At 42.8% G+C, this 25828-nt stretch overlaps 1 protein-coding gene and 1 pseudogene across 3 annotated transcripts in view; both read left to right on the forward strand.

Moving 5' to 3' along the window:
* The window catches only part of LOC124616497 (parathyroid hormone/parathyroid hormone-related peptide receptor-like), a 759731-nt gene that overhangs the window by 369173 nt on the left and 364730 nt on the right, over positions 1-25828 (forward strand). The window lies entirely within an intron of this gene.
* LOC124556283 lies at positions 19526-19643 on the forward strand (annotated as a pseudogene).

Raw genomic sequence — 25828 nt, forward strand, 5'->3', positions numbered from 1 at the left:
TGCATGAGCTGTTAATCTAATTGTACGATAATTCTCGCCTTCAATGTACTCTTTCCACCTATCCGCTCTCTCCTCTGCATTTAACAATGGAATTCCAGTTGCACTCTTTAATATTACCATCTTTTCTTGTAATTTCACCGAAGGTTGCTTTGAATTTCCTATGTGCTGAGCCAGTCCTTCCGACAGTCATTTCTTTTCAGATTTCTTCACATTTTTCATGCATCCATTTAGTCTTACCTTCTCTATACATCCTGTTTATTTCGTTCTTCAAGGACTTGTATTTATGAATTCCTGATTTCCCGGAGCGTTTTTGTACTTTCTTCTTTTATGGGTCAACTGTTTATCCATGGATTCTTCGCAATTACCTTCTTTGAACCTAAGTTTTTCTTTCCAACTTCTGTGATTGCCCTTTCTAGTGATGTCCATTCCTCTTCAACTGTACTGCCTACTGAGCTATTCCTTGCTGCTGAATCTGTAGCCTTAGAGAACCTCAAGTGTGTCTCGTCTTTCCTTAATACTTCCGTATCCCACTTCTCTGAGAATTGATTCTTCCTGACTAACCTCTTAATCTTCAGCCTGCTTTTCATTGCTACTACATTATGATCTGAATCTATATCTGTTCCTGGGTATGCCTTACAGTGCAGTATTTGATGATAGTGTTTGGCTTATGGGGCCCTCAACTGCGCGGTTATCAGCGGCCATACAAATACTCAGTCCAATCGCGCCACTTTTATGAATGATGATGAGAACACGAACACCCAGTCCCCAGGCGCAGAAAATCCCCAACCCGACCGGGAAACGAACCCGGGACCCCGTGATCCAGAGCGGCAACGCTAGCCACTAGACCGCGAGCTGCGGACAAATCAATCCGGTATCTGACTTCGGAATCTCTGTCTCACCTGATGTAATGTAACTGCAATGTTCCCGTATTGTCAGGTCTTTTCCAAGTATACCTCCTCCTCTTGTGATTCTTGAACAGAGTAGTTACTAGCTGAAATTTGCTACAGAACTGAATTAATCTTTTCCTCTCCCATTCGTTGTGTCAAGCCCATATTTTCGACTAACTTCTTCTTCTGCTCCTTCCCCTACAACTACATTCCAGTCCTCCACGACTATTGGATTTTCATCTCTTTATACATACTGTTGTACCCTTTAAATATCTTCATATTCCTTCTCTATCTCTTCCTCTTCCACTTGCAATGTCGCCATGTACAACTAAACTATTGATTTCGGTGTTGGTTTGCTGCCGATTCCAATGAGAACAAGCCTATCACTGAACTATTCACAGTAGTACAGTCTCTCCCCTACCTTCCTACTGATAACGAATCCTACTTCCGTTATACCATTTTCTGCTTCTGTTCATCTTACCCTATATTCATTGGACCAGAAATCCATGTCTTCTTTCTATTTCACTTCACCGATCCCTGCTATATGTAGACTGAGCCTTTGCATTACTCTTTTCAGATTTTTCTAGCTTCCCTATCACGTTCAAGCTTCTGACCTTCCACGCCCCGTCTCTTAGAACGTTATCCTTTCGTTGGTTATTCAGTGTTCTTTCTCTTATAACCTCCCTCTTGTTAGTCCCCTCCTGGCGATGCGAATGAGGGACTAATCCGGAATCTTTTGCAATGGAGAGCTCATCATGACAATTTCTCAGTTATAGCCCACATGTCCTGTGGATACAAGTTATTTGTCCTTAAACCAGTGGTTTCCATTGCCTTCTGCATCCTCATGCCTTTGACGATTGCCAATTCCTCCGTATTTAGTGGCAGTTTCTTACCACAAGGGAAGGGGGTAACCTGAACCTCTGTCCACTCCTCCGCCCTCTTTGATAAGGCTGTTGGCAGAATGAGTGGAACTTTTTACGCCAGGAGTCTTTGGCCACCAATGCTGATTATTAATCAGAATTTATGCTGTTGGCGGTTTTCGAACCCGAGACCGAGGACGTTTCGATTATTAATCAGAGATGCTACCGCTAGACCACGGGTGCAACGGCCTTACGCAATCTCTTTTTAGACTGATTGCATTTCCTTAGTACTCTACCAGTAAACCGAAGTATGCTACCTGCTTTACCCACGACTGAGTATATGTGATCGTTCCATTTCATCTCTCTATGAAGTGTAACACCAAGATATTTCTATGATCTGACCGATTCCAGCTGCGACTCATGGGATGCCAAGGTTTTCCTTTTTGAAGTGCACAATTATACAGATCTGAACATTTAAATAAGTTCATTTATGAAGATCTGACTGAATATTTGTGCAGCTTCGTTATAGGTAACTGCATCGTTTGTGAAAAGTCTGCGTTATCTATTAATTTTTTTCACAGTGCCATTAATACCCACCATGAACAGCAAGGGTCCAAAAACACCTCCCTGTGGCGGAGCATAAGTTACTTCTACATCTATCGACGACTCCCCATCCAAGATAACTTGCCTATGTCTTGTCTATGTCTTGCCTAGCAAAATATCCTCAATGCTGTCACATATTTCGCTTGATACCTCGTGAAAACCTACTTTTGATAATAAGCATAGGTGTGGCACTGAGTCAAATGCTTTTGAGAAATCGAGAAATACTCCATCTACGGGACTGCCTACCACCATGGCTTTTAATATGTCATGTGAGAAAAGTGCGAGTTGGGTTTCGCATAAGTCCGTGACTTTTGGCATGGAAGAGGTCAATCTGTCGAGGTACCTCATTACGTTTGAGCTCAGAATACGTTCTGAGATTCGAAACCAAATGTATGTCAATGACATTGGACTTTAGTTTTGTGGACCATTCTGCTACATTTCTGGTAGACGTGTGTGACCAATGCTTTCTTCCAACCTCGAGGCACCATTTCTTGTTTAATTTACCATTGCTTGTAGTTAACAGGGGAGCTAATTCAAATTGAGCATCTGATAGGCAGTTCATCAGGCCCAGGGGTTCAATTCAATTTTAACCATTTCAACAGTTCCTCAGCATCACTGAAAATAATATCTGCTTCACTCATCTTTTCAGTGATACGAACATTAAATTGAGGCAATACTCATCGGTTTTTCTTCGTGAAGGCATGTTTGACAACAGAGTTACTCATTTATGATTTTGCCTATCTACTCTCAGTTTGAGTTTCTGTCTCGTCCGTGAGTGATTGGATCTGTTTTTGGTCATTAATAAACACTTTATCCATACTAGATTTACGTTTTAGATTAGACCTTGAGCAGTTAAAGAAGGTTATGGCACGTCTTGGGCTAAATGCCAGACTGTGGTCTGCTACCATTTTATCAAGCTCCAAAAGCGTCATTTCACTGAAATCGTTATCGAAAGTTCTTTCCCGTTCCACTCAAATAAGTACATAGTTTCATTAGGTAAAGAACAATGGTGGTGTCATAATTCGGTGGTTATAAACTTTAAAAATTGCTTAAATTCGTTAGAAAATTTGCTTAGAGAAAATAACAAATCGATATATTATTTGTTGTTAATACACTTGTTTTTGTTCTTTGTTAATATAATTGTTCAGGACTGGCTTAGTTGCCACACCTCGTACGTACTAGATAAGTCTTAGCAGGAATTAGCTCATATTCCAGAGTAGATCATCCCGTGCAAACCCTTACACACGGCACCGTTTAGTTGAACGTAAGATGGATTGATAAGCACAGTTAAGTGGGACACGATCATGAATACCACTGTGAAGGTTTTCTTATAAGCAGAAATTCGGATTGTTACATGGATAAATACATCTTTTCAAAGTAACAATAAATAAATTGGTTATCCACAGTCAAGTCCGAATTCTCACTTGGCTTTAAAAAGTCTACGAGAGGAGACGCCGTGTACCGCCAGTGCTGTCTCTGTCCCTGGCAACGTGAGTGGAGTGACATCGTGCGCTGTGGTCCTCATAAATGATGAAGTATTAATCCCGTGGCACAGCGTCGCGCTGCTCTGGCCCCATTGTCCCACCGCAGCTATACACAAGCCGACTGCTTGCACCTTACAGGCGACATGAATGTTTGAACTGCCCACAGTATTTCACTGTAAAATTTCAGTTTAATTGCTGTTTAATTTCACGCAACTGTTCACTCGGTTAGAAAGGAAAATGAACGAAATTACACCACCACAGTTATAATAAAAGTAGCGAGCATTAGAACCAAAATATGATCTTTCAAATCTGTGCAGTATTCCAAAGGTAGAATGTCAATCCCTCTGCTACTGTTATCTACATATATTTGCAAGTACAGCAGCACATGACGACCAAAACACCATGCTGATCTGAAAAATATTTACTTTTATAATAAATATGATGACTGTACAACCCAATGCTTCTTGCGACAACCGAAATAGGGGAAAACCATCATCAGATAACATTTCTTGCCTTAATTAGTTTTGCCATAACTGATTTTGAGGCTAAGAATCAGCCAAGCAGTTTTCCAGAAGTAAGGTGGCGCTGTGCGTAGCCCAGTGGATCTCCATTCGGTTGGGCGACGGTTCAAATCCCTGTACGATCATCCAGATTTAGGTTTCTCGTGACTTCCCTAAATTGCTTAAGACAAACGCCAGAACGGTTTCCAACGGGAGAGCACGGCCTGTTTCCTTCCCAGTCCTTAACCAAACTTAGCTTGTTCTCCGTCTATAATACTTCGGTGTCGACGGGACTAAATCACTATATTCCTTCCAAAAGTGGTACGTCGTGCGCTGGACAACGAAAACAGTGATATTATTATTGACCCTTTTGATTATAATATTCCCCTGAGGAAGCTAGAATCATTAAGAGTAACAGGAATAGGAACTGAATGGTTGAGATCGTATCTGGAAAACAGACTACCTTGGGTAGACGTATGTAAAGGCCTCATAATTACTTACTACCTCCGATGTACACTATTCCTATGTACACTTACTCTTCAATTATACTGCTATTTTTTTGGAACCAGGAGCCTAAATATTCAGAGTACAGAAAAGGGCCACACAAATGATAATCAGAAATGTAATAAGGCGCATTGTAAAATACTTTTAAGAAGTTGGAGATTTTAGCTGCACCTTACGTGCACTTCTACCAATGCATTATGAAAATTAAGGAAAGCATCAGTAATTACTAAACTGAAGGCTCTATTCACTATCAAGAAACAGTAGCCTAGCTTCACTTAGACGTACCAAGTAAAATTAAATGGAAAAGTAAAAGCAAAAACAATTATTGTTTTCCCGCCTAAAATGTTTACAGTTTAAGACCGTTTTCCTCCGAAAACTTTTCCGTTATATTTATAAACCGTCTAAAATGGTCGTTCTGTAAATCTGACATACATTTTGCTATTTATAGTTTTATAGTGATCATTCTGCTTTTGTACATATTCTGAATTCGACAGCTTTTTTCCTCGTTGTTAGCGGAGACTGAAGTCAAAATAAAACTTGATAACACATTGTATCCTCGATTTTTCAGATTTTACCAACCTGCCTTTCCTTTCGCTGCATTTACGTGTTCTGCGCTGCGCTTTCAAGTTCACAAATGTTAGCTTCACAGAAATATTAAGTAGTTTCACCTTTACCGCGCTCAGAACAATGATTATGTATGTTCATTTTTTCGTGCAGGTTGTGTGTGCCACTAATCTTGTGAATACACACTGTCTGTACATACAAACAAATAACTGAAAGGAATCGAACAATACAGTATATTGACCAAGGAAATAACGAGACAGATCAACATGTTGAAAAATACAGTTAAAGCAAACGTCTTAAGTAAATGATACCTATGCAGTTAAGGATTTATATACTTTTTTTTTTACTTTACTGTCTTGATTGCAATATTTATTGAACAAAATAGCGGTTTCAGATATGCAATAACCATTTTCAGAATCTTTAATAGAAGCAAGAAGAAAGCAGTACTGCTCACTACATTGAAACGTTAAAAAACAAAACAGAAATCATTAAACACACACGATATACTTCTCATTCTGCTCCGCTGCAACAAGTCACAGACGTGTAAAAGTAACACGAGTCAAAGTTGCCACGCACGCTTCAGTCAGTGTATATGGGATGCAAAAGCTAGCCTAGAGATCGTTGATGTACGCATAATGCTGTGGCAAGTGCAACAGGCGCCACCGGCTACCCGCACAACGTACATTGAGGCGGCTGTACTCCAGCCCGTGCGAAGCGTATATTCAAACCGGCCAACTTAGTGGCTGCTCAACAGCGGCCGTGACAGCAGCAGCTCCAAGGCGCCTGCGCAGCTCTGTTCAGCGCGACCAGGCTGAACATTTCCTACTTCCGCCGAAACTAAGTTGCGCCAATCAAACAGAAGTGTCACTCCGCGAGACGACTGTTTCGGCTCCGGCCGCGATGGGCGCCGGCAGTATCAGTGCAACGAGCCGCTTCGGGAAGCGCTCGCCTAGACGATGGGCTACCACATTAACTCCTCTATTTACTTTTTGAGTTGAAAGTAAAAGTGTTTAATGATATATACCTGGCGAACGTTTCGTGGGATACAACTGACGTAAGGGACGTAACAGATAACGTACAGATTATTTTACAAAAAAATTAAAAGAAGATTCATTTAGAGGTTCTAAAAATATTCTCAGTTGGATTTAAGTAAGCAAAAGGCTTTTATATTGTGCAATATGAAAATCTGTTAGTTTTCTGGCAATTTATAGTTGATTAAAATTCAGCAAATTGTTCAAAAATAAAATTTTATCTCACAAATTATTTTAAAATCGAATATTTTATGATGACTCAAAATTAATTTAACAAAAGAGAAAGGCGGAGCAAACTTCGAGGACCTTTGTAGTAGGCTGTTTCACATATTCAAATGTACAAGGTGAAAATTATTGAATTGCATGAAAAAGAAACGTAAATTAGTTACGAACTACGGTGTGTATACACTTTATTCAACATGTAAACGTCACTACAGATTTTCGGATTAAGGTTATAACATGTTCGAGTTGCCTGCCATCATTGGCGATGGTGTAGCGCAGAGAATAGCGAAATCCTGCACGACTCGCTGAGTTCTCGGAAGATCGGTGCTGTCGATGACCTCCTGAATGGCTGTTTTCAGCTCAGCAGCCCCACAAAAAGGAGTCACATGTGCTCAGATCCGGAGAATATGGCGCCAAATCCTGGCCCACTCCAATTGCCTCTGGGACCCCAGATCCAGAATGCGGTCACCAAAGTGCTCCTCCAGGACCTCAAGCATTCTCTTGCTTCGATGGGGTCGAGCTCCGTCTTGTATAAACCACATCATGTCGAAATCAGTTCATTTTGGATAATGGGGATGAAATCATCTTCCAAAACCTTCACGTACCGTTCGCTAGCCACCGTGCCATCAAAGAATATCCCACCGATTATTCAGTGACTGGACATTGCACACCACACAGTCACCTCCTGAGGATGAAGAGACTTCTCGATTGCGAAATGCGGCTTATCAGTCCCCCAAATGCGCAAAATTTGACATTTTGACGCGCAAACGGCCAACAACAACAAGGCGCGTGCGCTTACTAACTCCCATCATGCCTAGCCGCAAACCATCCAGTTTGAACGTCCTAACGCAAACCGTTCTGAATTTACGACGATTTTATTTCATATACTTCAATAATTGTCACCCTGCACATCGTGGTTAGAACAATAAGCGATAAGTAAATGCCGGCCGAAGTGGCCGTGCGGTTAAAGGCGCTGCAGTCTGGAACCGCAAGACCGCTACGGTCGCAGGTTCGAATCCTGCCTCGGGCATGGATGTTTGTGATGTCCTTAGGTTAGTTAGGTTTAACTAGCTCTAAGTCCTAGGGGACTAATGACCTCAGCAGTTGAGTCCCATAGTGCTCAGAGCCATTTGAACCATTTGATAAGTAAATGGGAATGAAATCTGGCGTGAAGTGACGTAAAAAGTAATTACAGAAACATTTCAATAAAAATACGAGAGAGAGTATTTTGCAGTGGGAAGATGGTGGAATGTATCGGTCGTCGCTAGATGGCGCTGGCTAGTCGCAGTTCCATGTTACTTCGTCTCAGCTACAGTTTTTGTTGTGCTATTCAAGGCAGCGGACGTTTCTGCAGGGAGCAGCGCGCTGTCCCGTGCGCCGTGCGCCCACACACAGTTGCAGGTGACGGCGGCAATGTTGACCTCCGATAAATTCGAAGACACACGATAACATTTTACAGTAGGGACTCAAATGTAAAGAAATAAGTTCTTCAAAATATCGACATAAAAAATAAATGTTTCCGCTGAAATCACTTTGCTCGTTAAGGACACTATCAGGATGCTGTCTCTTCAAGTTGATGAAATATGCTAAGGTATCTACTTTTAGGAGCGATGTGAAAAAGTTTCAGATGATGTTCTCTGTCCGTTAATCTATGTTTGTGATTTTATAATTGATCACGAAATTCTATTTTATTGGAGATGCATCAGTATTCCTTCATCCTTGTTTCGAAAGTACGTCTCGTCTACCCAATCCAAAAGCAACTGCACTTATCACATGTGATTTTATAAACGCCTGAATCACAAAATTTACAGAGCTTCTGGTCAATTTTATGGCGAAGATGCAATTTAAATTTGGTGTTAGAGGCCCTCTGTTAGGTATCAATTCCGAAAATAATTTTCGACCTTTAAGACACATTGCCCTAATTCCATTGAGAGAAATTCTGTTTTCTTGCTGTCGTTGTTCTGACGTCTGCTTGCATGTATTGTCATTTTCTTTTTGGTCTTGTAATGAATGTTCATTACGTCATTACTTTTATGAGAAGTATATCGTGTTTACGTTATAAATTCTGTTTTGTTTCTTAATCTTTGAATATAGTAGACAGAAAGGCTTTCTTCTTACTTCTGTTGTACATCTTGACGATGGCTATTGCATACACGAAACCGAAAACCTTATTCAGAAAACACTGCGTTTAAGGAAATTAAATAAAAAATATATAAAGCAACTGATCGCTTTCCATAGGGCCATATTATGTCAAATTTTACTCAATAAAAATTGTTTAAATAGCCTAAGTAATGATTCGTATAAAAATCAAACGGTTGGTGAAAATCTAGAAAGCGTCTGTTTCATTACAGCATACTTGCAGAGAAAAATGCACGCTGCTACGAAATTTTATATTCGAGATATGTGATGGAAAATGCTAATGTTCCTCATTTCAAAGTTTCTTTTATTGCATACAGATACAGTCTGAACTTTTCAGGCAGACGAATGGCAAAGCATATAGAATGTAACTGAGAGTCAGGGATATCATCATGGCCCTGGTGCCCGCTGAAAGGATGTGTGAGTTGTGCATGCACAACTCGTGATGAGATGTGAATCAATAAAGAAACATAAGTAATGGTGTTAACTTGACTCGTAAGTAATTACACACCTCCATGTTTATTAACTTTTAATCATACTTCATTGTTACATTAACCTAACATTCCTTACAGTGTTGCAAATGATAAATTGCTGAAGAAACATTAAGTAACTGATTTTCTTGGCACTGATACCGATAACGACACGCAGACTAATATTTCTGCTGTGAAGAAGAACAAAGTGATCGCACTGAGCAACATGACTCCAGATTTCCAGAAGTAGAGTGGTTAACGCTTTATGATATTCGTTCTCTAAATTGGTTCATCTGTTCGACCTTGAAGCAATAAGAAGGTGTAGTTAGGACTTAGTGAAGTTCACGGACATTTCCGTTAGGAGACCTTATGTGCCGAGATTTATTTATTGATTAGTTAATTACATCGATTTTACCAGATCTGACAAATATGAAAAACATTGTCGTAAATAAAAGCTGAAGTTAAAATTACACTGTTTCGAGTGTTATTCAGCCACGAATCCAACGCTACTACCATTACTTCACTTCGATCTCTAGCTCTCTGTGCTTAGCTTTTACCAATGGATGTAATGTATCTGTGTGTGGTCAATCACAGACAGTGAATTAGACAGTGAATGAGAATACATTGGCCACGTATCAGCTTTTCATTACAAAGTGTTGCAGTAGTGTTAATGTATGTGACTGTAATCAAATAATGATGATCTGTACCAATCTGCTAACAAATTTTTCTAGTTTCCTCTTGTGAAGGTAAAATTCAACAAGAAATGGAACAAAATGCTTTAGGCCTTCATCAGCGGTGCTTAAAATTTTATAACTGCCTTATGAAATGAAGTGACCGTATGATTTTATTGACCGAAAAACCCAGTCTGGGGTTGTTTTCCCGCCTGGTGGATTTGAGACCACTTCGGTGACTTACGTGTCTATGAAGATGAGGTGAAATGATTAGCACAACACAAATATCCAGCACCCGAGTGAAGAAACTGTCGGACGTGGCCGGGAATCGAAACCGAGACCCCGCGACCTACAGGTAGGGATTGTAATCTCTACACTACGGACGCATTTAAAGAAGCGATTGTTTCGTTTTCATCACATTGAATGATTTTATCTGTGTAATAACTCATGGTACTATTTCAGAAACTGGGGCGTGCTGCTCATAAGCTGTGATCTTGTCAATTCATTGCTAGCATCAAACCTTACGAGTGAACAGTTTCTGAGTCCTCGCAATCATCACTGTGTGGCTTTTGTCGTCGGACGCTCGTCTTGAAAGTGTCTGGTCTCGACTCCTCTAGCTTCTCTCCCCCGCCCCTCCCCTCTCACCCCAACCTCACTGTAGACTGACCTTCCTCTTCGATGCAGAAGTTTTGCGCGTGGGCAGTCGGCCACTGTGCATACACACAACGAAATTTAACGTTCCTGTTTGCTCTGAACGTTTCCCTGCTTTTTCGTTTCCCACAATGATATTTCCTTCAAAAAACTCTCGATATCATCTTAGCTATTGACCTGTGAGCTGGGATAATTTTAAGTTCACCCCATTCCTTCTGAGGAAGCTCTTTTAATTTCGGAAACTTCGGGAACACATTGCCGAAATGCAACGTAGCGGCACGGAAGGCGCTTGTCGCATTGCAGAACATTACATGCAAAGACATATGATCCTGTGGTTCAAAGATTTTTTTGCTTATATTAGATTTTCAATTACTTCATACAAAACACACGTTCTTTTTTATAGGTCCATTGAATTTCTCTAACCAGTGAAACAATAACCTTAGATACAATATTTACGTTAACTTAACATTATTTAACACTTAATAATTTGGTGAGCAAGCTCTATGTAACAGTATTCACTCACCAGTGTCCAATGCCAGTACCGCAGCAGTTTAAATTAGAGGCAGTGCTGTAATGTTAATTAATTAGTACCACGACACGAGATATCAGGTAGAAACGTTGGCAGTTTCAGAGGCAATGTGAAAACAGATGAATGATAAAAGTAGTATTCCAAAATAAAGAAAAGAGTTATCAAATTACATTTTTAGTATTTCTTTGATATATAAATTCTTACGCCATAGTCAAACCGATTATAAATGTTGAACTGAAACAAGCTTTGCAATTTACTTTACTGTACATTATTTGAACTGAACGAGGGCAGTCAGTGTGGAAGCGATTTGAAGCAGTCATGAGCAATTTTGAAGTGTATGGAGATTAACTGGTCGCTTTAAACCATTCTACCTAGTGGTTAGTGCCCCTTTCCTCATACTTGGGCCTCGTTTGGTGTCCCTCGACTATTTAAACTTATTGTGGCGAGCCCATACCCTCATACCCCCAGCAGCAACCACTTCGGTAATATTAGATGCTCCTCCTAACGTTAACCGAGTACTACATTGTGGTAGTACCTGTTGTGTCGTACTTTTGGTACAGCTACAGAAGGAGAGTTTACTCGTCGCCTCGCTCATCAATTTATAGCGCACTGAGGAAAACACTATGAGAGAAGAACTGGTACACTGAAAACCATCAGTGACAGGAACACACACATTTATTGAGGAACACTCAACTTTGTACAAATCGGCTCAGGTAGGACATGCTGAAGTTCAGCTAATATTTCAGAAGCTAGACTAGATAGTAAACAGTTCTTACCCCACTAGAACGTTTACTGAAGATGGGCTGGTGTGGATATGCTAGAAGCACACGATGCGGCGCGAAGTACACAAGTAGAAGGGAAATGATCGTTTGGCATTGCTGGCCGGGAGGCCCCATCCCGGGAGTTTCGGCCGCCGGGTTGCAAGCCTTATTTCAGGTGACGCCACATTGGGTGACTTAGGCTTCGGAGATGATGAAATGATGATGGGGTCAACACAACACCCAGTCCATGACCGGAGAAAATCTCCAGCCCGGCCGATAATCGAACACGGGCCCGCTGCATAGTAGACAAGCACGTTACTAAGCAGCTAAGCAGACGTACTACACAAGTAGTAGGCCGTCTTCACGGTAGTCGAGCTGAACTGGAACTGCCCGTTCTGCTCTGGCGTCGGCACATAACACTTCTCTGGTGACGCCACCGCGGCCAATTCTTGATGCGTCAATTGCTTGACTATACGCCGGTTCTGGAGTGGGTTGTCGACCTATCAACGCCTGTGGTTCAACCAGGTGGTGCGTGCTGGGCTTACGACATCAAATTATGCAAGGCATCTTCTACATGGTTACAGTACCTAATACAACGTAAAAGCATCTTCACACTGTTACATCGAAAAAATAATAGTGCAACGGTGAATGAGCTCTTTCTTTCAGCGTCAAGTGTCCCACATGGTGCGATTGCCCCTCTGTGTTGCGCATACTTCGTTGCCATTACCCAGGCCAAGGGAAAACTTTCTCACTCGTGGCTGGCTTCTTCTCATTTCTGTGAATGGTTTTAACTATGATTTTAGTATAACCACATACATTTGGCCCAGCTTCTAACACACATGTATTATAATATTTTGTATCACATAGATGCTGTGTTAGTTACAACTGTTAAAGCGTTGCTTTCCCGCAGAATGTTTTGGCCGTAAAGAAAGCAGTCTGACTGTTACGCTATGTCCTCTCTTTGCTTCCAAACTCATCACGATATAAGGTACTGTGGTGGGTTCTGCGTGTATCCAATCCGACTGTCAGTGAGATGTCATCATAACTTTATTATTATACGGGGGTAACTCAATTATTATCCGCAAAGCAGTTATAAAACTTTATTGTAATCAAATAGGAAACTTAAAAGAATATCATTTTTCGACATTTGCGTTTCAATGCATTTGGTCCATCGTTGTACAAGGTTGTACAAGCTTGCTGATGCCCTCATAAAAGAAGGTTCGCGGTTGAGCTGCGACCCAGGAATGCACCGCTTCCTTAACTGCTTCCTCCGAGGCAAATCTACGGCCCCTTAATGCCTGTTTGAGTGGACGAAACAAGTGATAGTCGGAAGGAGCAAGATCGGGACTATATGGAGGATGATCCAGTACTTCAGATTTGAGTTTCTGGAGCATTTCAGCAATCTGGGCAGCAGTATGCGGACGGGCATTGTCGTGCAACAACGCAACACCTTTTGGCAGCAAACCTCGCTTCGAATTGCAGGCTTTAGCGTGGCAGTAAGCATCTTACTGTAACATACACTATTTACTGTTGTGCCCCTTTCTCCATAATGTTCCAGTACTGAACCGTCCCAAAAAACCGTAAGCATCAGTTTTCGTGCGGACAGTTGGGTCTTGAACTTTTTCTTGCACGGCGAATATGGACGTTTCCATTCCATACTCTGCCGTTTGCTCTCAGGCTCGTAATGGTGGATCCATGTTTCGTCACCAGTAATGATCCTGTCTAAGAAGTTGTCCCCTTCGTTTCCATAGCGATCCAAATGTTTTTTGCAGATGTCCAAGCGCGTTTGTTTATGCAACTGTGTTAGTTGTATTGGGACCCATCTTACACAAACTTTATGATACCCGAGTCGGTTGCGGATGATTTCGTAGGTAGAACCGTGACTAATTTGCAGACGATGTGCCACTTCGTCAACAGTTAGTCGTCTGTCTAAGAGAGTCATTTCATGTGAATGCTCAATGGTTTCTTCATTTGTGGCGGTAAACGGTCGTCCGGCTCCTTCATCGTGCGATACACTTGTGCGACCATTTCGCAATTTTTCAACCCATTCGTAGATACTCCATGTGGAAAAACACTGTTCCCGTACTGTACCGAAAGCTTTACGCCTTCCGACCAGAAAAAACGGATCACTGAACGTTGCTTTTCTTTGGTGCAAATGGACAGCGGAGCAGTCATGATGAACAGTGCGGCAGCGATAACGGAACTAACTTAGCAGCTTGAAAATTGCAAAGATATAAATACATATAAACAAAGCATGCGTCATCAACGTAAAACGACAGTACTATCAAAATAAACAAAACTATGACTAAATTGCGGATAATAATTGACTTACCCTCGTATTATTAGCAGAAGCTCCATAAACTTTGTAGAAGAACTGCGAAAGCAGTCCTGAAAACAGATTGTAACAGCGGGAGGATGAGTACAGCTGTTTATAGCATGTAGAAGTCAAGATGTGGTGGTATTTATTGAGGAGCACATGGTGGACGACCACTGCTGCTACTGCTTATTCTGACGATGATGGTGATGACGATAACTGTTAAAAGGTGGCGATGAATGTTCACGCAGCACCAAGGAGACATACACCGCAGACCAGTATGATTGCAACTCCAGAAAAGATAGCAAACAACGAAATTTTACTTATGGTACATGTACAGTGTAGCAGGAATAATATACTGATTGACAACTGCTAAGGAACAGAGACATTGTTCGGCAGGCGTAATCAGAGGCAATGATGGACCGTATGAAATGGAGTACATACCTAATAAAGGTGGAGTGATATATTTAAAACCAAAATGGGTACAGATTTCACTACTTTGGAAAGCAGGATAACAGAAATTGGCAACTTTCATATTTAACACAGGTCATAGTTTCAACATAACGGTCATATATAGACCTCCTCGATATAAGACTCAAGACAGATTACAGTTCAGCATGTTTCGCTGGAAGGGGGTGTTTGTCGAGAAACATGTCTGTCAAGAGCATCCCAGGCATGTCCTATAGGGTTTAAATCCGGAGAGTATGTGGGCCACTCCATATGTTCAATATCTTCACATCCAGTTTGTCTGACACATCAGCTGCCCTGTGTGGACGGTTATTGTCGTCCATGAACAGGAAGTCGGGACCTACCACACCCCCCCCATGAGACGGACATGATCCAGAATAATCTCTCTGGAATACTGCTGTGCTGCAAAGGTACTTCGTCCGAAGATATATAGGGGTGTTCAGCCAATATGCATAATGGCTGCCCACATCATAATGTCTAGGGTATGACGTTCATGAACATTGTGTGGTGCGTAACGTGTACCCCTCTGCACACTAAATGGTGGACAGAATCACTTGCTGCAGTGAGGCAGGATTCCTCGGAAAATATCAGTAGGGACCGCGGTGTCGACCCCAGCTAACTTCTGCCCTACACCAACGAACTCTTTCCCGACGATTACGTGGTTGAAGTGGGATGAACATTAAAATAATCCTGATTTAATCTCTGTGCAATGGTTCTGGCAGAGACACGTGTATCAGAAGCAGTTGCAAGGCATGCAGCAATCTGACTACGAGTGAAATGTCTTATTTAGAAAAGTATTACAAGTTCAGGATTACGATTAAAAGTAACTTAAGGGCGCTTTTGGCGCTAGTAATTTAGAAACAGAAGGATAATCTCTTTTTTTTGAAAAAATACAGATTCAGCATTTCAAAAAACTGGAGGAGCTCTTTGACGTTAGGAACTTTTCAAACAGGAAGGTAATAATACTCAAAATTTTACAAGTTCAACATTTTAAAATCTGAAAGCTCTTTGGCATTAGCACTTTCTCAAACAGGAACGGTAACAAAATTTTTAAGATAAACATGTTCAGTATTTCACCAATCTGGAAAGTATCTTTGCCACAACCAGTTTTTCAAGCAGAAAAAGCAACACTATTTTAAAATTTACAGATCCCGGATTACAATAAAATGATTTGGAGCTCCCTTTCGGCGCTACCCATGTGGAACAAAAAGGTAACAACGATTTTAAAATTTACAGGTCCAGCAATCCACAGTCAAGGGATTGAAAAATCTTCAAGTCAAACCAAATTTTAAGGCAGCAATAATAAGACAAGGCCGGGCTGGCGGAGGCAAGGCTTGACTAGGGTGGCCTAGGATAGCGAACAAATTCATTTAAACGTAAGTCCGAATGCCATAAAGATCAATAACTTAACTTATAGAGAGATGCCGTAGCAAGCGAGAGCCCCACCGCTACGAACAACTCGGGAAGTCGAGGGAAACAAACAGGCATATAATTCATGCAAGACTGAGCATCGAAAATAAGTAGATTCTCAACACAAGAATACCAAATGCAAACCCCGCCCAAGACATCAACCGAAAATCTGAGTTACAATGACTAGGTAATTAAAACAATGGTGATTAACCAGTTAATAGTTTAACAGTAATGGCCAAACTTAGCATTTAATTTCATTAAGCAGCCAGCTGTTAAGAAGGCCCCTCCCCCCCACCCTCCAAAAAAAAATTACTTAAGTAAACTTAAGATGTAACAAAAAATGTTTGAGCGCTAAAACCTAAACACGAGGTCAAACCAGTAACAAAATGTACGATAGCAAACAATAAATTTCTTCTTTTAAGCGAAGTGCTGGATGTCATCAAGATCTTGCAACGTGAACATAGGAGACGAGCCAACATTCATTGGGCTGCTGACATTTGCTTACCACGACCATGCCCGATGTTGCAATTCATGCACATGTCGAAGAAAGAACTTGCCACCTTTAGCGTCAGGCTCGATATTCGACCTCAGTGGTCACTAGTCCATGTGATGCCCTAGAACAAATTACAACAAATTAATTTCTCAGCCAAGCGATAATGACGAAGATCACTGAAATGCTGAACAAATTGCAACAAAAAGAAAAACACAGTTTAGATACACTCAAATTATCATCCATAAGGGGAGTTTACACGGAAGGGGGAGGGGGATTTTGTAGCTTGAGTATGGAGTGACGAAGAATAGTTAGCAAACCAGCCTAACGGAAGCAAGTTCAGCACTGGAGCACATGTGCCAAAACCCATAAACAGAGGCCCACGTCTGCAGACAATCACAAATCCAAGTAGTCAATCGGGCGCAACATCGTAGAGCCCAGCACTCCACACCAACACGGCCCCGTACAAGTGGCCGCCCACTTGGACGACCAACCGCCGATCAGGCCCCGTAATCGGACGCTCACCGTTCGTCACATGCTTCTCTCTCTCATCGCCCCACCGTCCGTCAAAACCTGCCTCCAGCTCCCTCTAACCAAAAAGCTAGCTACAAGAAGAGGAACCGCCACCCGATGGCGTAACAGGAAAATGGGTTGCGACAGTAAGCAATGATATAACAGTTCGGAAAACGAGGCGACACGGGTCGAAGTCAACATTCGGACCAACTCGGTATCTAAGTACGTTAGGACAGCACGGCAACAAGCGATCTTGCCCAATGTTGCTGATAGTGTCGGACCTCAAGGAGAGGGCACAACCTCTGATCTTCACATGTCTGAAATGTAGTGGCTTCTGTTGAAATTACAGTCTATCTGCAGCAGAGGTAATCGTGTTGTGTAACCAGGGTCGCTTCATACCATCACAGCAGGTGGCACGCCCCCGTAACGATGTCGAATGTCATCAGTCCACGCTCGTATTCCTCAGAGCGTCCTAAAAAGTACTAAGTTTATCGTACTGCCTCTCCGATCTTTGTCTTACGAAAGCGTTGTTAACAATTCAATAGCAGCTAAATAAAGGATGTTTTTAAAAAGGAACATACGGTTTTAACGGCTTGTAGCTTTTATTGCACTCAACCAACTACTATAACAGAGGTGGAAAATACCGCTGCAGTTCCAAGGTTCTTTTTATTTAAAACACGACTGGTTTCGGACTCTTACATGCCCATCATCAGGTGCTATACTGAAAATAAACAAAATACAGGAGCTAATAATACTTTTTACATGCAGCAGTACACAAAAAGCAAAATAAGTTCCATATAACATTTATATGAGGTGGTTCTAGGTGAGGTAAAATCTATGTCAATGGCAAAGTGACACCAGACGACAGCCTGCATAAAGAAATATACAATGAACACCAGAACACTTTCACTATTGTTCTGTGATCCCAACCAGGCAGGATTGTTTGCAACAGTTATAAGTACTACATCAAATGGATGAGTAGCTCAAACAGATTTGTTTGCATACCTGTGCTCAATGGGAAGAGTATAGAACGATCGAAATTGACTACTGATGACGTATTGAACGCGTAGACCCAAGAAATCAGTTCACAAGGCTAGCCGAGCATTAGTACTTCTACTGAGGTCTGTGTGGAGACTTTTTAGCAGACGCATACAAAAAATGTTCAGATGTGTGTGAAATCTTATGGGACTTAACTGCCAAGGTCATCAGTTCCTAAGCGTACACACTACTTAACCTAAATTATCCTAAAGACAAACACACACACACACACACACACACACACACACACCCATGGCCGAGGAAGGGCTCAAACCTCCGCCGGGACCAGCCGCACAGTCCATGACTGCAGCGCATTCGACCACTCGGCTAATCCCGCGCGGCAAACGCATACATCTACGTTGTTATCATCTGAAATTGTAATAAGCTCTGAGACCTACAAACTACGGTTTATGTATCAACTTTGCAAACGACATGTTGCTGCTGATTTTCTGGATCGTGTCATCTTCGGTGTTGAATCGAGATTTCACCTAAGTTGAAATGTAAACACACATAATGTGCGCAACTGGGGGTCAGAAAATCCACACGAGATGTTACAATTGCAACGAGGCTCCTCCAAATTGAACGTTTTTGCGCCACATCCCGGCGGGAAGTCTATGGGCCTAATTTTTTTATTCTTCGTATATCCATAATTGAAACGGACGACTTGGGATGTCAGCTAGTATAATATATGTTAAAAATTGACGAAATTCCTCCAGCTGTATTAAAGTGTTGGTTTTATTGGCAACTAACATCGATGTTGTTACAACAGGTAGTTAACTGCCTGCCTTCCGCATGGAACACGCCTATCTCACCACTGGCTACTAGTGTTAGACACATACGGTTGCTGTCAACAAGTATGGGCCTGAAGATGATGTTGTATCAACATCGAACTAGTTACCAATAAAACCAACACTTTAATACAGCTGGAGGAATTTCGTCACTTTTTAACATAACTTCTTTAGGGAAGCAACTGTAATGCCTTTCTTATGTTTGTGCGCTGGAAGTATGGCTTTTTTCTCAATTAGAGGAACCCCATCCACGGAAAGATGGTGTCCCGCCTCACTGGCTGAACTCAGTACGCAACTGGGTAAATGACGTTGTATCCGCCCGCTGGATCAGCCGCAAGGGGCGGGATGACAGAGCTTGCGTTGCATCACCTATGCCTTTACACGCCATCTGACGCCATGCGGCTTTAATCCTTCGGGACTCGTAAAGGATCATGTGTATGTACTGCCGTTCCAGCTGATATACCGGATCTTAAGAACAGTTTTGTTACAACTATTACTCCAGACACACTGATCAAGGGCTGGGAAGATCTCGCCTATCGACCGGATGTGTGACGAATGGTGCTATTATCGAACACTTGTAAGAAAAGCCGTTTGAGTTGCTCTTTAATGTAATGCATTCTTTATAATTGTAGCGAACGGCCTTGCCGCAGTGGTAACACCGGTCCCCGTCAGATCGCCGAAGTTAAGCTCTGTCGGGCTGGGCTAGCACTTGGATGGGTGACCATCCGGTCTGCCGAGCGCTGTTGGCAAGCGGGGTGCACTCAGACCTTGTGAGGCAAACTGAGGAACTACTTGATTGAGAAGTAGCGGCTCCAGTCTCGGAAACTGACATACGGCCGGGAGAGCGGTGTGCTGCCCCTCGAAATTCGCATCCTATGACTCCTGTGGGTTCTCGAAGACACGAACAACGATCGGTACCGTTGGGCCTTCATGGCCTGTTCGGCAGGAGTTTATAATTGTAAGTTAAATATAATAAATGCTTCAGAGCCTTAAAACCGGTATATTCATTTTGAAATACCCTGTATTCGTGACAAGCAAGTAGACAAATTTTATTGCTGCTCGCTTCACCCGCAGTAATTTAAAGTACCCTCATAATTGCGTGCCTAAGCACACTCTCGGAAATAGCGATATATTCCTAAAAAAACGGCAGAAAGTTTGTATCAGTAGGAAATAAAAACGTCACTTCTGGTCGTTTCACTTGCAGGAGTTTCATCTTTCGATTCTTTAATGCCGCGCGGGATTAGCCGAGCGGTCTCGGGCGGTGCAGTCATGGACTGTGTGGCTGGTCTGGCGGAGGTTCGAGTCCTCCTTCGGGCATGGGTGTGTGTGTTTGTCCATAGGATCATTTAGGTTAAGAATCGTGTAAGCTTAGGGACTGATGACCATAGCAGTTAAGTCCCATAAGATTTCACACACATTTGAACATTTTTGATTCTTTAATCACACCGAAGTCACAAAACAGAAGAAATTCGTTCGTGAAAGAGGGCGCTGTTGTATGTGAATAGCTTCAAATATTGCGTAAAACACTTCTGTTACAAGAATAAGAAAGAACTAGAATCTGTCACAAATGCGAAGTTGGAGAACAAATATTACTATGTAGCAGGTTACAAACCTACTCCCCTCGACTCCATAACAGCACGTCTCAATGAGCACACACAGCTCTGAGCATTATTATTTATCTGAAGATCTCCTAAAGGCTTTTTATCGCAGACGTTTCGTAAACTGACTTTTAATTGTAACAGATAGTATCAAAAGTGATGTTTGTGATAAGCCTTCAAAGAGCCGTAGGTTTGAAATGGCATTCTGTCATTGTACACGGATTACAACGCAGAAACAACAAACTACGATGAAATCCAAAGAAGTGAGCGAGGGACGTCACGTGACCCGCTGTCAGCTTCCTCAGTCTAGTCACTCGTCGTCATGCCACTCTGTAGCATCTATCACGATGTATTACAATTATATTAATACCTTCAGCTGTTGACGGGCGTTGTTATATATCAACGGGGACGGGTGAAAATTTGTGCCCCGACCGGGACTCGAACCCGGCATCTTCTGCTTACATGGGAGACGCTATCCATCTGAGCCACCGAGGACACAGAGGATTGTGCGACGCGCACGCCTCCAGACAGACCCACATTCTCACCTTATATGTCCACACACCACATTCGTAGTGTCCCATCCCAACACACTCATTACTCGTGGAAGACAGTCTTCCCAAGTCCCGTAAGAATTCGGGGAATATGTGTGCATCCGCACAGAAGAAGGAGGTCATGGCCGGTATTGCCAGAACTATACAGGGTGTTACAAAAAGGTACGGCCAAACTTTCAGGAAACATTCCTCACACACAAATAAAGAAAAGATGTTATGTGGACATGTGTCCGGAAACGCTTAATTTCCATGTTAGAGCTCATTTTAGTTTCGTCAGTATGTACTGTATGTCCTCGATTCACCGCCAGTTGGCCCAATTAAAGGAAGGTAATGTTATGGGGGCATTTGAAAGCTCTTGTCTACGCAACCCCGGTACCAAATGTAGAGACTCTTCGTGCTCGTATTGTGGACGGCTGTGATAGAATACTCCATTCTCCACGGCTGCATCAGCGCATCAGGGATTCCATGCGACGGAGGGTGCATGTGAATGCATGTATCCTCGCTAACAGAGGACATTTTGAACATTTCCTGTAACAAAGTGTTTGAAGTCACACTGGTACGTTCTGTTGCTGTGTGTTTCCATTCCATGATTAATGTGATTTGAAGAGAAGTAATAAAATGAGTGATTCGAAGAGAAGCATTAAAATGAGCTCTAACATAGAAAGTAAGCGTTTCCGGATACATGTCCACATAACATATTTTCATTCTTTGTGTGTGAGGAATGTTTCCTGAAAGTTTGGCCGCACCTTTTTGTAACACCCTGTATACTTACATGGATATGATGTGCGTTCTTTCGGACATGTCCGACTTTCACGACAGTCAGCGCGCCTTCTCTGTTGCCTCTCCACGGGAAGCCGCAATAACAGACGTCGTACTGACAGCGCACGATTATTGAAACGTCGACACCCTGTTCTTACAGATATTTGCCCTGCCGCAACCAGCCGATTTACTGATGCAAAGCACATGACGTAGCTATACGATTCTGCGCGTCCGATCGAACAGTATGTCTCTCCGGTCGGGCAGTAGTCAATGAGATATTACAACTCGTCTTCCCGAAGCCATTGATTTCATATTCGCATCACAGTCATGGGATTCTGAACAACGCGAGTAGCAACATCACGGAACGATAAGCCGAATCAGCAATAGGGGACGATTCCGCCTCTGTCGAATTCCAACACGTGCTACTAGCTGTTTCTCGATCTTACGGGAGTAGTAACGCAATCACCTGATAAGCGGATAACCCCCTATTGCAATGTCCGAATGGGAAATACACTGTGTAATGTTTGGCTGCGTTCATAACGTGAATATACTTCACCCCTATTCGACACGCCGTGCAAGCCGCTTCACAGAGCTGCAGTTTTAATGGCCAGTAGTGAAAACAGTGTCTTCCGCAATTTCACTTTATTCCGAGACGGACAGAATACTAAAGTTTTTCTTGCACGAGTTTACTTTCAACACGAATAAATTTGCTGGTCAGTAGAGGCCGCCAACAGCGATCTTCGAGTAAATGGCGTGCCGCCTTCTGTTCCAAATTACAAGGGATCGTAATCTGCGAAGGCCGTAGACATTTGTGGACACAGAAATCGATGACATGCCCTGTAGTGCACGCTCTCAGCGGGTAAGCGTGTCTAGAAATACACACTTCCATCTAACGTTTTAACAGCTTCGCTGTTATCTTATTCTACGACCAAGGACGGGGTCATAAACCAGCGTATCACCACAACATCTAATGCAGATGAAAATAAAATTCACTCAATAGCCCAGACAGTTGATGTAAGCATTTTGCACACAAACTGTTCGCAGTTTATACCACAAACGTTCCCCCGAACGCTCATATTGAGTCGGCTGTGGGAATCTCTAATGGGGTGCAACATTGAAAATTCATTTTATGTAACATTTTATGTGGAATGCATTGGGTATGTTGAAGAATATGATACATTTATATCCGTAGGGAAGGGTGAGAGCCAAATTATTAACGTTTATTTGTGGTAGTACTACATGATTTTCTTGTGGGTTTTCACACAATTTCTTATTGTTCATCCTAGCGTTTCACTTGTGCACGGCTTCATCTGTAAAATAATCTTTACCCCATTGACGACACTAGCTTCATAGTAACACGGAGCATACAGAGGATGCAGCGGAGATCATCCAAACGCACACAGAAAACATTTTTACTCACTCTGATGTGATTTCTCGCATAATTTCCCATAAATTCGAAACACTGAATTTATCGCGATTTTCTTAAGTCTATAAGGCGAGATGTTGTATGGTTCGTTTGATGAGACTAAGGAGGATGATCTCCTTCCCCGTGCTTTCACAAGCGTCAGTTGGTGCTACGTCTCTCGAGTCCTTGTTGTCGGAACGGTCATTGCTAGCTTCCATTTTCTTCCAACGAATGCACAGTGATTAATGCAGCGAACATATCATGCTTGCATAAGTTTAGCGCTTAGTAACTATTAATACACTCTTCTTCACTGTTCTTATAATTACCACGTCCGCCTCTCCTACCGCACTCTACACTGTTGCTGTAATTACTATGCCCATAATAATACTAGTCAAGGTGCACATTTGGTATATTCACGCCAAACACTGGCTTTTCCTAAGTATTCACTACAACTCTAAGGCTATTTTATCTCCTACCTGCCACCCTTCTTTCGCCCAAGTGTCAAATAATACACTACTGGAAATTGAAATAAGAACACCGTGAATTCATTGTCCCAGGAAGGGGAAGCTTTATTGACACATTCCTGGGGTCAGATACATCACATGATCACACTGACAGAACCACAGGCACATAGACACAGGCAACAGAGCATGCACAATGTCGGCACTAGTACAGTGTATATCCACCTTTCGCAGCAATGCAGGCTGCTATTCTCCCATGGAGACGATCGTAGAGATGCTGGATGTAGTCCTGTAGAACTGCTTGCCATGCCATTTCCACCTGGCGCCTCAGTTGGACCAGCGTTCGTGCTGGACGTGCAGACCGCGTGAGACGACGCTTCATCCAGTCCCAAACATGCTCAATGGGGGACAGATCCGGAGATCTTGCTGGCCAGGGTAGTTGACTTACACCTTCTAGAGCACGTTGGGTGGCACGGGATACATGGGGACGTGGATTGTCCTGTTGGAACAGCAAGTTCCCTTGCCGGTCTAGGAATGGTAGAACGATGGGTTCGATGACAGTTTGGATGTACCGTGCACTATTCAGTGTCCCCTCGACGATCACCAGTGGTGTACGGCCAGTGTAGGAGATCGCTCCCCACACCATGATGCCGGGTGTTGGCCCTGTGTGCCTCGGTCGTATGCAGTCCTGATTGTGGCGCTCACCTGCACGGCGCCAAACCCGCATACGACCATCATTGGCACCAAGGCAGAAGCGACTCTCATCGCTGAAGACCACACGTCTCCATTCGTCCCTCCATTGACGCCTGTCGCGACGCCACTGGAGGCGGGCTGCACGATGTTGGGGCGTGAGCGGAAGACGGCCTAACGGTGTGCGGGACCGTAGCCCAGCTTCATGGAGACGGTTGCGAATGGTCCTCGCCGATACCCCAGGAGCAACAGTGTCCCTAATTTGCTGGGAAGTGGCGGTGCGGTCCCCTACGGCACTGCGTAGGATCCTACGGTCTTGGCGTGCATCCGTGCGTCGCTGCGGTCCGGTCTCAGGTCGACGGGCACGTGCACCTTCCGCCGACCACTGGCGACAACATCGATGTACTGTGGAGACCTGACGCCCCACATGTTGAGCAATTCGGCGGTACGTCCACCCGGCCTCCCGCATGCCCACTATACGCCCTCGCTCAAAGTCCGTCAACTGCACATACGGTTCACGTCCACGCTGTCGCGGCATGCTACCAGTGTTAAAGACTGCGATGGAGCTCCGTATGCCACGGCAAACTGGCTGACACTGACGGCGGCGGTGCACAAATGCTGCGCAGCTAGCGCCATTCGACGGCCAACACCGCGGTTCCTGGTGTGTCCGCTGTGCCGTGCGTGTGATCATTGCTTGTACAGCCCTCTCGCAGTGTCCGGAGCAAGTATGGTGGGTCTGACACACCGGTGTCAATGTGTTCTTTTTTCCATTTCCAGGAGTGTATGTTCTCAGTTTTAAAGTAGGATTGCAGTCAACAACCGTGGCGTTCTTCTGAACTACTGTTAACAATAATACGATTAGCATGACAGATCAAAAAGACAACTCTTTTTTTCGTTACTTCATTTAGACAAGTTTGAAAATAGTTACACCAGCTGAAATTTGAAAATAATATTCACTTTGTGCTCTAATATGTCCAGCTACTTTATTCAAGGGGGAAAAAAGAAGGAAAAACACTAACCTATTTTCTCATTTACACCTACTTAATGTTGTGTAGATTTTTCTGTTCTACCTACCTTTTTCTTATTTCACCACCAAGACTATCTGTGCCTTAGAAGCAACGCCATCCTGCTATTAATTCTTAGCATCTCGTTTACTAGACAGCTCACGCGTAATACATTTGTCATAATTCTGCTAAATTCTAGGTTATTGTGTATATTTTAATCTATAATTTGACAGACCTACACGGCATGTGTGCTCATCTTTGTGTTGTTGTATGTGTAATTAATGAGACCAATTTTAAATTCGTGAACCGAAAACTTTTTCAGTGGTTTAGGATATAAAATATGCCAGTTGTCCCAGTGTGCACGCCACGGTAGTCATTTCTATGCGTACATTTTGTAACCGGTACATTATCTTATTTATTCATTACGAATTTTTGTCTTGTAGTGATTTCTAATATACTACTCTCG

This window comes from Schistocerca americana, chromosome 1, assembly GCF_021461395.2.
Source record: "Schistocerca americana isolate TAMUIC-IGC-003095 chromosome 1, iqSchAmer2.1, whole genome shotgun sequence".
Classification (NCBI taxonomy): domain Eukaryota; kingdom Metazoa; phylum Arthropoda; class Insecta; order Orthoptera; family Acrididae; genus Schistocerca; species Schistocerca americana.